The sequence below is a fragment of the Pinus tabuliformis genome, chromosome X, assembly GCF_031772625.1.
Source record: "Pinus tabuliformis cultivar Carrire ecotype Pingquan chromosome X, CPIR1, whole genome shotgun sequence".
In the NCBI taxonomy this organism is placed as follows: domain Eukaryota; kingdom Viridiplantae; phylum Streptophyta; class Pinopsida; order Pinales; family Pinaceae; genus Pinus; species Pinus tabuliformis.
The window spans coordinates 957,646,614-957,657,008 of record NC_142308.1 but is presented as its reverse complement, the minus strand read 5'-3'; the positions used below and the strand labels follow the sequence as shown (position 1 = coordinate 957,657,008).

At 38.7% G+C, this 10,395-nt stretch overlaps 1 non-coding gene across 1 annotated transcript; it reads right to left on the bottom strand.

Annotated features, from left to right (window-relative positions):
* Positions 1–8,543: 8,543 nt before the first annotated feature.
* Positions 8,544–8,617, bottom strand: TRNAR-CCG (transfer RNA arginine (anticodon CCG)). Its single transcript has one exon. It is a non-coding gene; the product is annotated as a tRNA-Arg (tRNA).
* Between the last annotated feature and the right edge of the window lie 1,778 nt (positions 8,618–10,395).

Sequence of the window (10,395 nt, the reverse complement as noted above, 5' to 3'; positions counted from 1 at the left end):
TGCTGCTTGGACAAAGTGAACCAGTGTATAATTTTTAAACCACTCTCTTTCTTCAATCTCTGGAGCGTGATCTGTAATCCTTTGTTGTTAACCTGCTGCACTGTGAACTATCATCTGAGTGAGTTGCCATCAAGGAAAACACCTGTATCATAATGCCAACACTTGTTTTCTATCTCTGGTATCCTCAGGATTTGTGGGAGGTTTGTTTCCTTACTATCATCATTTTTTTCCTAGTTTTGTTCACTGTTTAAGAATTCATCCTTTTCATACTGTCCCTATCGTTTCAAATAGTATAGGGAAGGGTCAATATTTTTTGTATACTTTTTTCATAATATAGGGACTGGTCTATCCTTTGAACTGGTGGCAATTCTACCCACCTCACAACTTCAAGGTTCTGATTTTGAAGTCATTTCCTTTAGTTTCCTAGTTTTGGTTTGCAGGTTTTGGTACCAAAGTACTCTTCCCATTTGGTTTTAACAATGATAATTGTCCTTCTAGTACCATATCATGCTCAAGATCTTCAACCTTCCATTTCTTCTATCTCTCTCAAGTCGGGGTTTACTCAGTGTTAGGGTCTGTGGGTGTGTTGAAATTCTAGGGAATTCTCTTACTTTTGACTCCTAGAAAAACCTCTTTTTCCCTTCCATATATCTTTGTTGATGATGCCCTTGTAGTTGAGTCGATAACATCTTATTTGAAAGTTTATCTTCTTCCTTTCTCACCTCAGTTTTATTCTCATTTTCTATATCAATCCTTTCCCGTTGCTATAATGGCTCATCGAAAGAGAATGCCTAGTCATAGAGGTGGTGCAACTTGATCATCTTCTTCTTGCTGACGATTGTTTGGGCAGGATTCTATGGTGAACTAATTTGAATAAATTCCTCCCGAAGTTAGGAAGGAAATTCTCTTCCTCGAGTAGAAGGAGTTTGGTAACCAGACTTATTTCTCTAATTCTGAGGTTGGAGGAGGCAACCTCAAATGGATACCTGATTTGGGGAGGTTTAGAAAGTGTAAGATCCATTTCCTTCATTCACTTACAATGCACCAATAGCTAGAAACCTTGATATGCATGGTTCTTCAAGGCAAGCAAGTAGACAACTACAAATTTTTTGTGGGACAAGAGGATATCAATCAAATTCTTTGGAAGATCTACTTTAGCTTAGATGACATTGTGGCTAGATTAGCAAGGGTGGAGAAATTTTTGGTCTCTAAGTCAGAGGAGTTGAATGCACCCTTGTAGTCATTAACACTCCCCCATTCAACTCTTCTTCTCCCATTGTCACCTCTCCATAGACAAACTCCTCTCCCTTCTCTCTTGTCATTTTCTCCAACTAAAGAGATTTGATGTTTTTTGCACTCATCTCTACAGGTGGTTATCAGTATGGAACTTCATGATGTGGTTGGAATTTTTCTCCAGACTCTTAATGATCAACATGTTACTTTTTTACTGTTGTTGAAACCTTCTTTTTCTTTTAGTAGGATGGAAAAGGGTGCACTTGCAAGCTTGGTTCAATATGGTCATTTTATTGTCATCCTTAATTTTTTTTTGTAAACATTAAGGGAAGTAGTGGACAAATCTAGTAGACATAGTTGGGTCACTTTGCTTATGTGACCTTGACAATTTTTGTATCTAAATTTTGAATTGGTAGTAATGGTGTTATTTTGGGTGCACCTATTTGAAGCAATGGCTTACCAGGGTAGTCTTTTTGGAGCATGGAATATGTATTTCCCTTAATGTAATATATTATCATATTAATGGAAACTAGTTGTAGAAGCTTACAATAAAAATATATTATTATTACAAATTAAAAAACTTCTCTCATGCATTATTACAACTCAAAGATTAAAATCTCTCTCTTTGAAATGGATCGCAACATCAAACTACAACTAAAACTTTTCACTGTCACTCTTCTAAATGGTTTGCCACCACAATTTACAAATAAAAATATTATTTAAACAAAAACACGATTTATGCCTTATAAAGATGCATATCTTAGATAATTTTTGTGCATTTTTTGGGTATCAAGATGTCTCATGTAAAGCCTCCCAACATTATGTTATGATATAAAAATAGGTTGTCAACTAAATGCCTTACTATGTTAACAATGCTGGTTATGATCATTAGGGGAATTTTGAGGTCTAAAATGGGTCTCCTAAGAAAAATGTAAAACCAAAATAAACTTTATAAGAACCAATAGGATTCAAAATGATGATGTCAATCATGAGGGATGATTCACCATTTTTGGAGTAAAAAAGTACAAAAAATATAAAATAATAAAACTACTTTTGCAACTCGTATTTTAAACTTATCCCCTTAAGGTTTTACTTAAATTTCGAGTAGGAGTTATAGTTAGATGCAAAATTTAATTCTTCATCCAAGGAATACCCATGTTGGATACTTTTGATGGACCTTGCTACACAAAAAAATGAGAAATACATGAAAAAACGTGATTGCAATCACGTTTTTCAGGTATTTCTCATTTTTTCGTGTAGTAGGGTCCATCGAAAGTATGAAACATGGATAATCCTTGGACGAGGAATTGAATTTTGCATCCAATGAGTGTTTCTTCTCGAAATTTGAGTAAACCTATAGGGAGATACGTTGAAATACAAGTTGAGAAAATAGTTTTTTTGTTTTTCCCCTCTAAAATTTGATGATGTTATCTACTCTTATTTTATTATTTCCACTATTATTTTATAAGTTTCCTTGAATGGTATCAATTGTTGTCGCATTGGTTACAACATATTTAGGTGCATTTCATGGTTGTAATATATTTTTTGTTGTAAAACGACACTTTTGGGTTGCAGTCACACACACTACACTAGTCGTACGTGGGGGAATGTGGAAAAAGTGGCGTTTTGATGCTTATTTATCATTATTCAAGTTTGTCTAAGTTTTATTGATGAGTAGATATATGTCGCACATGGTTTTATGTCTAAAACTCATCCTTTTCAGCCCTTGCCATATATCTCATACTTAGACAAATATTTGGTTCAAATCAAATCCAATGAGGCCAAAAGCACATGAGCACACTTTGAAGCCTTTATCTGGGATCCTTTGATGTTCGGAAGTGCGCCATGTGCTATCAAAGAGCGTAAAGCACACTCCTTAAGCCTATTTCCCATTTATATCTCTGCACTGCGCCCTTCAAGAGACTAAGTCTTCCTTGAGCACACTCCTTCAACACGAAGAAGTGCACCCTCCTTGAGCGCATGAGCACACCATGAAGACCTTAAGCCCAACCCTTGAGCCTTCCATAATGTGCCATGCACCTTCTTGGAACCTTTTAGCACGTGAGTGCACTCCAAAGGCACGAAGCATCAACCTTTAGCCTTCGGACTTGTGCCATGCACCCTCCTGGGTCGCCTGAGCGCATAAGTGCACCTTGAAGGCCTAAATCCTTCATCCTTCGGCCTTCAAGTGTCCACCCTACGCCCTCCATCTCTTCCTTGAGCGCACAGTTAACTTGGGAAGCTTGAATCCTTCCCATTTTCCCTCCGGATCTGTGCCATGCGCCTTGAAACCCTCCAACATTTCAAAGTGTGCCCATGCACCCATAAGCTCCTTTTGTCCATATTTAGTGCATTGAAAAGGCATGAACAAAAAATATGCATAAAACATGGTAGAATAGGATATTTTCAAGTTGATGGTTGCTTGTCATGAGTGATTGCAGATATAAGTATTCTAGGAACAACATGGCAAGCACGCATGAGGAAGATAGGGAAAAGAGAGCAAACAAAGGAAGCATGGAAAGCACAAAGAATACACTTGAATCTTGATGATCAAAGAACCTCAAAGACCCCATCAGATCAAAGACCCTTTGGAGGGTGAGGACATCATTGATTGAAAATGCATGAAGAAAAAAAATACAAGTGGCCATGTCACCACTGGAGAAAATCCATGGGCAAGTTGTTACATGTAAAATATATCATTTTTGAGTCTAGAAAGTCAAATTTTGACCTCTAAGACCAAGTCTACTATACCTCATGAAGTTGACCTAGTTTGGGGTAAATTGACCTCCACATATGGGTACACATATGAATAATTCGACTTCATTTGGGTGACACACTTCAACAAGTTTGATTTGTAATAATGAAGAAGATCTAGAGCAAGAAATTCAAATAAGCACAAGAAGAAAGTTAAATCAAAGGAAGAAGACCAAAAATTCTGAAACTTGTGATCATTTTCTCTCACATATGTGAAGGTAATAGGATTTTTCGCAGCTACTATAGGGTTGAGAGTTGTAGGCTGAAATTACAATCTTGGATTGAGGACCTGTTGACGGTGCTGGACCCGCCAACATGTCAAGGGGATCTCCGCAGTAAGAAGTCCCAATTAGACCTCAAACCATTTGGTGTAGGAGTCCCAACAGTGAGTCGTAAGGTAATGCCTTGACCGCGATGTCGCACAAAGGCAAGTAGGATAACTTTGTTAGTAGCAAGGATGTGATTGTTGTAGCGAGTCAAGGAAGATGTATGAGAGGTTCTAACACAAAAGGGGGATAAAAGGGTGAAGGTGAGTTCCAGGGTGAAAGGGCCAAGTCCCAACTCAGCTAGGAACACACAACGCAAAGGACATACATAGCTTCCAGCGTAGCAGTCCACTCGGATGCGGTAGTCACAACATACAAGGTAAGATAACACGTACAACACTGATGGATCAGTCTGAACGAGTGTAATAATTGTTACAACAAGGTTCATGTCAAAGGTATGTCTGGTGTCTGGCAGAGTAGTCGACATGGACGAAGACAACATTAACAATATATACAACACATTAACAACAAGATTCATATAATTTCATGTGAATTAGTTCATACACAAATACGTAAGTTAAACAACATATATCATTAAGGCAACCAGAGCAGTCCAACTAAAATAACAACATATGCATGAAAATATGTTGGCTCTTATTATATAAAAGTGTAAGTTCTAATCATACAATACATCCATGTAAACCTGCTAGCCCCATCAATGAAATGTTACAGCCACATCCACCTACTCCTCCAAAGACATGTACTGACTCTATGTAGTGGAGAAGCCAAGGCACGTTACAATATTGTCCAAGCCTTCTTCAAGATAGTCTTAGTAGAAGCTTGGCTGACCAAAAGCCTCACAATGAGTTATGAGAGACTATTTATAGAAAAGGTTGGGGTGACCCTTGACATTCCACTTTATGATAGTTCAAATACCCTCATGACTCTTCACTTACTCTATGAATGTTACGTCCAACTATTGACACTTGACTTATACTTGACATGACTCAACATTACAATGCATATGTACTCATGTGAGACAACATGGCTTGAGAAAGCCTTGCAAGACATCACTGACACTCGGTCTGCTGTGATGAGACCAACTCTTTGACATGCTTATGATGGTGAAGGTGGTGAGTTGATGCCATGCTTGGTCATCCGTGATGGTGTGCATGCACCTCATGGTGACATCTTGTTGAAGCAAACTCTTGCTTCCGTTGCAACTGGTGCATTGGTTCGGCTCCTTCATCCAACTCGTCTGCTAACATGCACATGGTCTTCTTGGGTGTAGCTGAACCGGTAACACTGCATAGTGTCTGTGTTGATCTTCAAGTGTGTGCTGGTGATCATGTGCATCAACTTTCCGAAGTAGATGTTCAGCTCCAGTTGGACTTGCTTCTTGTCTTCGCCTTGGTGAGCGTGTTGAATGGGTTGGGTTGCATGAGTGCGCTCAATGACATACATGATGTTGAATCCCTTGCATGCGATCAACAACATTGCTCACCATGTCTGCTCTATGTTAGCTGTTGGGATGGAGCTTTAACTTGTACGGGTGCAATTTCATCCGTGAGTGCATGTTGCGCTCACTTATTTTCCTGTTCTTGCTACAACTCATTCATCTATCTATGTAGCTTCATGTTCTTCCTGAGTTGCTGTTTCAGCACATGAAACTCCTTCTTTGTTCCATTCTCTGTCTTTGCAAGGTCTTCATTTTGCACTGACACCTCATAATTAGAGTCTCCAAAGTTGCTTTCATCATCAATGGATATGCTTGAGCTTGCAACCTTGTTCTGCCTCCGTGTTTTCAACAACCCTCCTCTTGCATTCGTTGCATTTGGTATGTTGTCTTCACCTGCTGTTCATGATGTTGATCGCTGTGATGCTATTGCTGTCATGTCTTGATGTCCTTGTCTATGAACAACTTGATGTCTTTGTGGGTAGGAAAGTCCATAGACACTTGATCGACAACATCCCAAAGTGTGCTCTAAATGGTGTCTTCATCTCTTCTCTCCTGGAAACCATTGTACCTACACTACTGAGAGGAAGATGAACACCCGCGATACCTGGAGACATGGTGTTAATTTTAGGTATGTTCTATGCTAGAGCAATTTATTTAAATTTTCACAGTTAGTAATCACATCAACATTAAGATAAACTGCAGATAAAACATAAATATAAATCGCAAAAGACAAGTCAAGACAAGAGGACACAAGATGTGGTGCTAGCCCGGGACAAACCCCACAATGTGTGGGGAAACCCTTAATCAATTCTTCTTTTATGTTCTTCAAAGTTCAGCAGAGAAAGAGAGAGAGGGATAGTATATTTACAACCAAAGTCAACACTTTGACTTATCTAGATCTAGCATAGATCATTTCGTATAATGATGAGATCAGTTGAAGACATTCTACTTCAACTGATTCTCAAAGGTGACGGCTTCACCTATCATAGTGTTGCATCTCATCCATTTGCCGCATCTTACCATGTAGCACCATGTTGTCCGATCACAGTACTGGACCTAGATGACTGAGCTGCTCTGCTGCTCATCATGTTGCATCTTCGATGGTCTCTTCATCATCAAGCTGCCCATGCTTATGATTACATTCATCATGATTCTGTTCATGCTCCATGTATCATTGTGCTGCCCATACATCTCATGATGCTGTCCATATTTATCCTGCTGCCCCATATATCTCATGATGTCCATATTCATCATGGGGTGTCTTTCATGCCTTGCCATACCATGTCATTGAAAAGTCAACTGAAGATTGTTACAGTCATACCATTTACTGCTATATCAACATTGTTGCCCCTCAAGGATGACAACATATATGTATGCCTAGATCACACATCATGATGCTGTCCATGACTGCGTTATGTATGTGCCCAGATCACACATTCATCGTATAACCATGACTGTGTTGCCTTTTCATCACTGCGGCTCAGCTTCATGCACTTAACAATGTAAACTTTGAAACGGGAACTATAAACTCAAAAAGAGAACTTTGCCCAAAAAACCCCGAAAAAACATGAAAAACAATGCTAAAAACGAAAAGTGTGTATACTAGAACGATGTTTTTTTTAGGGCCAATTTTGAACATGTTTTAAAAATGGCAGTGAGAACAATTTTTTGTGCAAAAATTATGCAAAAACCAGCCTGAAAATGAAAAGTGCTAATAATAGAATGATGGATTTTTTTTTAGGGTTAATTTTCAACATTTTAAAAAAATGCTAGTAAAACTAAATTTTTATGTGCAAAAATTGTGCAAAAAACGCCCTCAAAACGAAAAGTGTTGATGTTTGAATAACACCTTTTTTTTGGGGGGGGTGGGGGGGGGGGGGGGGGGGGGGGGGGGGGGGGGGGGTGTGTTAAATTTTCAACATTTTGAAATAATGGTGTAAAAGATTTTGTTATGATTCCGAAAAACATTAAAATTTCAAAAAAATAATGAAAAAAGATATTCCGCGGTAGCGCGCTCGATCAGACGGGTTATTTTCTCACCTACTACAGAGCCCATACTACCTCCCATGAACTGAAAATCCATAACTCCGAGTGCGATAGTAAGACCATTTAATTGACCTGTGCCTGTTTGAATAGCATCAGTTAAACCTGTCTCTATTTGATAGAAAGTGATATGATCCTTATAAGATTCATCCTCAGAATTAAGATTATCAGAATGAGAAGGTTCATTCTCAGAATAAAATTGAAGAACATCTAGAGTGTACATGTCTTCATCCATAGGACGCCAAGTGTCACGATCAATTGGAAGTTCTATTCTATCTGAACTATTCATTTGCAGATAATATCCACATTCTTTACAAACACTTTGATTCTCTCTCAAGAATCTGAGATATAGTAAGTTCTCGCAATTATCGCATTGAGCCCATAACTTCTTAATTTTAGCGTAATCAATACTTTTATTCTTGTTTTTCTCCGTCTCATTGGAATCCTTACTATCCCTTTCGACTGAATTTTTTATTAATGCAGTGATTTTACGCTTGTCTTCGAACCACTCCTTTATAGACATAGAGTTTTCCTTCCATATAAAGGTGAAAATTGTTACTTTTCCTATCTTATTTTGTATGAAGAGAAGTCGTATAAGTATAAATACAATGATGAAAATTATTAATCAATAGTGGAATGAATCATTGAGAAATCATTTCCATTCATTATTGATTAGGAATCTGAAGTATCAATCCGGGATTATGATAGAATACTTTATTCTATTATAAAGAAAGATTCTCTCCTATACCGCGATGGAAAGGAATTTTCATTTAAAATACAACATCTTTTGGGCTAGAAGGGATTTGAACCCTTGACTTCATGGTCCGGAACCATGAGCTCTGATCCACTGAGCTACCAACCCTATCGAATGATCTATAAGATCATTGTAAAGGATGAATAGGATTCGTTATCGAATGCTTGACCCAAATTTTTTTTCATAAATAACTCTGTTTGAGATATTTAACCTTGGAAATATCTATATATCAATATCTACATAGATATTGATATATAGATATTAATATATGGAAATTCCATATATTGATATCTGAAATCCCATATCTCCGCTCACGATTTGGACTAATATTTGGGGTAGTAGTAAAAGATTGGGCCGAGTCCGATTGGTAGAACGAAAGTCACTGGATTACAAGCGATCAATCACATCAAATTCAAATTTGATCTCCTTCCATACTTCACAAGAAGCAGCTAGTTCAGGACTCCATTTACAAGCTTCACGGATCACTTCATTACCTTCACGAGCAAGATCACGTCCTTCATTACGAGCTTGTACACAAGCTTCTAGAGCAACCCGATTAGCTACTGCACCAGGTGCATTTCCCCAAGGATGTCCCAAAGTTCCCCTACCAAACTGTAGTACGGAATCATCCCCAAAGATCTCGGTCAGAGCAGGCATATGGCAAACGTGAATACCTCCTGAAGCTACGGGCATAACACCTAACATAGATACCCAATCTTGAGTGAAGTAAAAACCACGACTTCGATCTTTTTTGATAAAATCATCACGCAGTAGATCAACAAACCCTAAAGTTACGTCTCATTCCCCTTCAAGTTTACCTACTACATTACCGGCGTGAATATGATCTCCACCGGACATATGCAATGCTTTAGCCAGTACCCGGAAATGCATACCATGATTTCTTTGTCTGTCAATAACTGCATGCATCGCGCAGTGAATGTGAAGAAGTATGCCGTTGTCTCGGCAATAATGAGCCAAAGAAGTATTTGCGGTAAAACCTCCCGTCAGGTAGTCATGCATAACGATAGGAACTCCCAATTCTCTTGCAAATACTACCCTTTTCATCATTTCTTCACATGTACCTGCAGTAGCATTCAAATAATGTCCCTTAATTTCACCCGTCTCAGCCTGAGCCTTATTAATTGCTTCCGCACAAAAGACAAAACGATCTCTCCAGCGCATGAATGGTTGGGAATTTACGTTCTCATCATCCTTAGTAAAATCGAGTCCACCACGGAGACATTTGTAAACTGCTCTACCATAGTTTTTGGCTGATAGACCCAATTTTGGTTTGATAGTACATCCCAATAAAGGACGACCATATTTGTTCAATTTATCTCTTTCAACTTGGATACCATGAGGTGGACCCTGAAAAGTTTTGGAATAAGAAGGGGGAATCCGCAAATCTTCCAAACGTAGAGCCCGTAAGGCCTTAAATCCAAATACATTACCTACAATGGAAGTGAACAAGTTAGTAACAAAACCTTCTTCGAAAAGGTCTAAGGGGTAAGCTACATAGGCAATAAATTGAGTCTCCTCTCCAGGAACGGGCTCGATGTCATAGCATCGCCCCTTGTAATGATCGAGACTAGTAATCCATCGGTCCAAACAGTGGTCCATGTACCGGTGGAAGATTCAGCAACTACTGCTGCTCCCGCTTCTTCAGGTGGCACCCCGGGTTGAGGAGTTACTCGGAATGCTGCCAAGATATCTGTATCTTTGGTCTGATATTTAGGAGTATAATAAGTTAATCTATAATATTTAACACCAGCTTTGAATCCGACACTAGCTTTAGTCTCTGTTTTTGGTGACATAAGTCCCTCCTTTATTAATAATTATTTCTTGCAAGGACGAGGTCTGCTCGACATGGACCGAACGTAAACAAT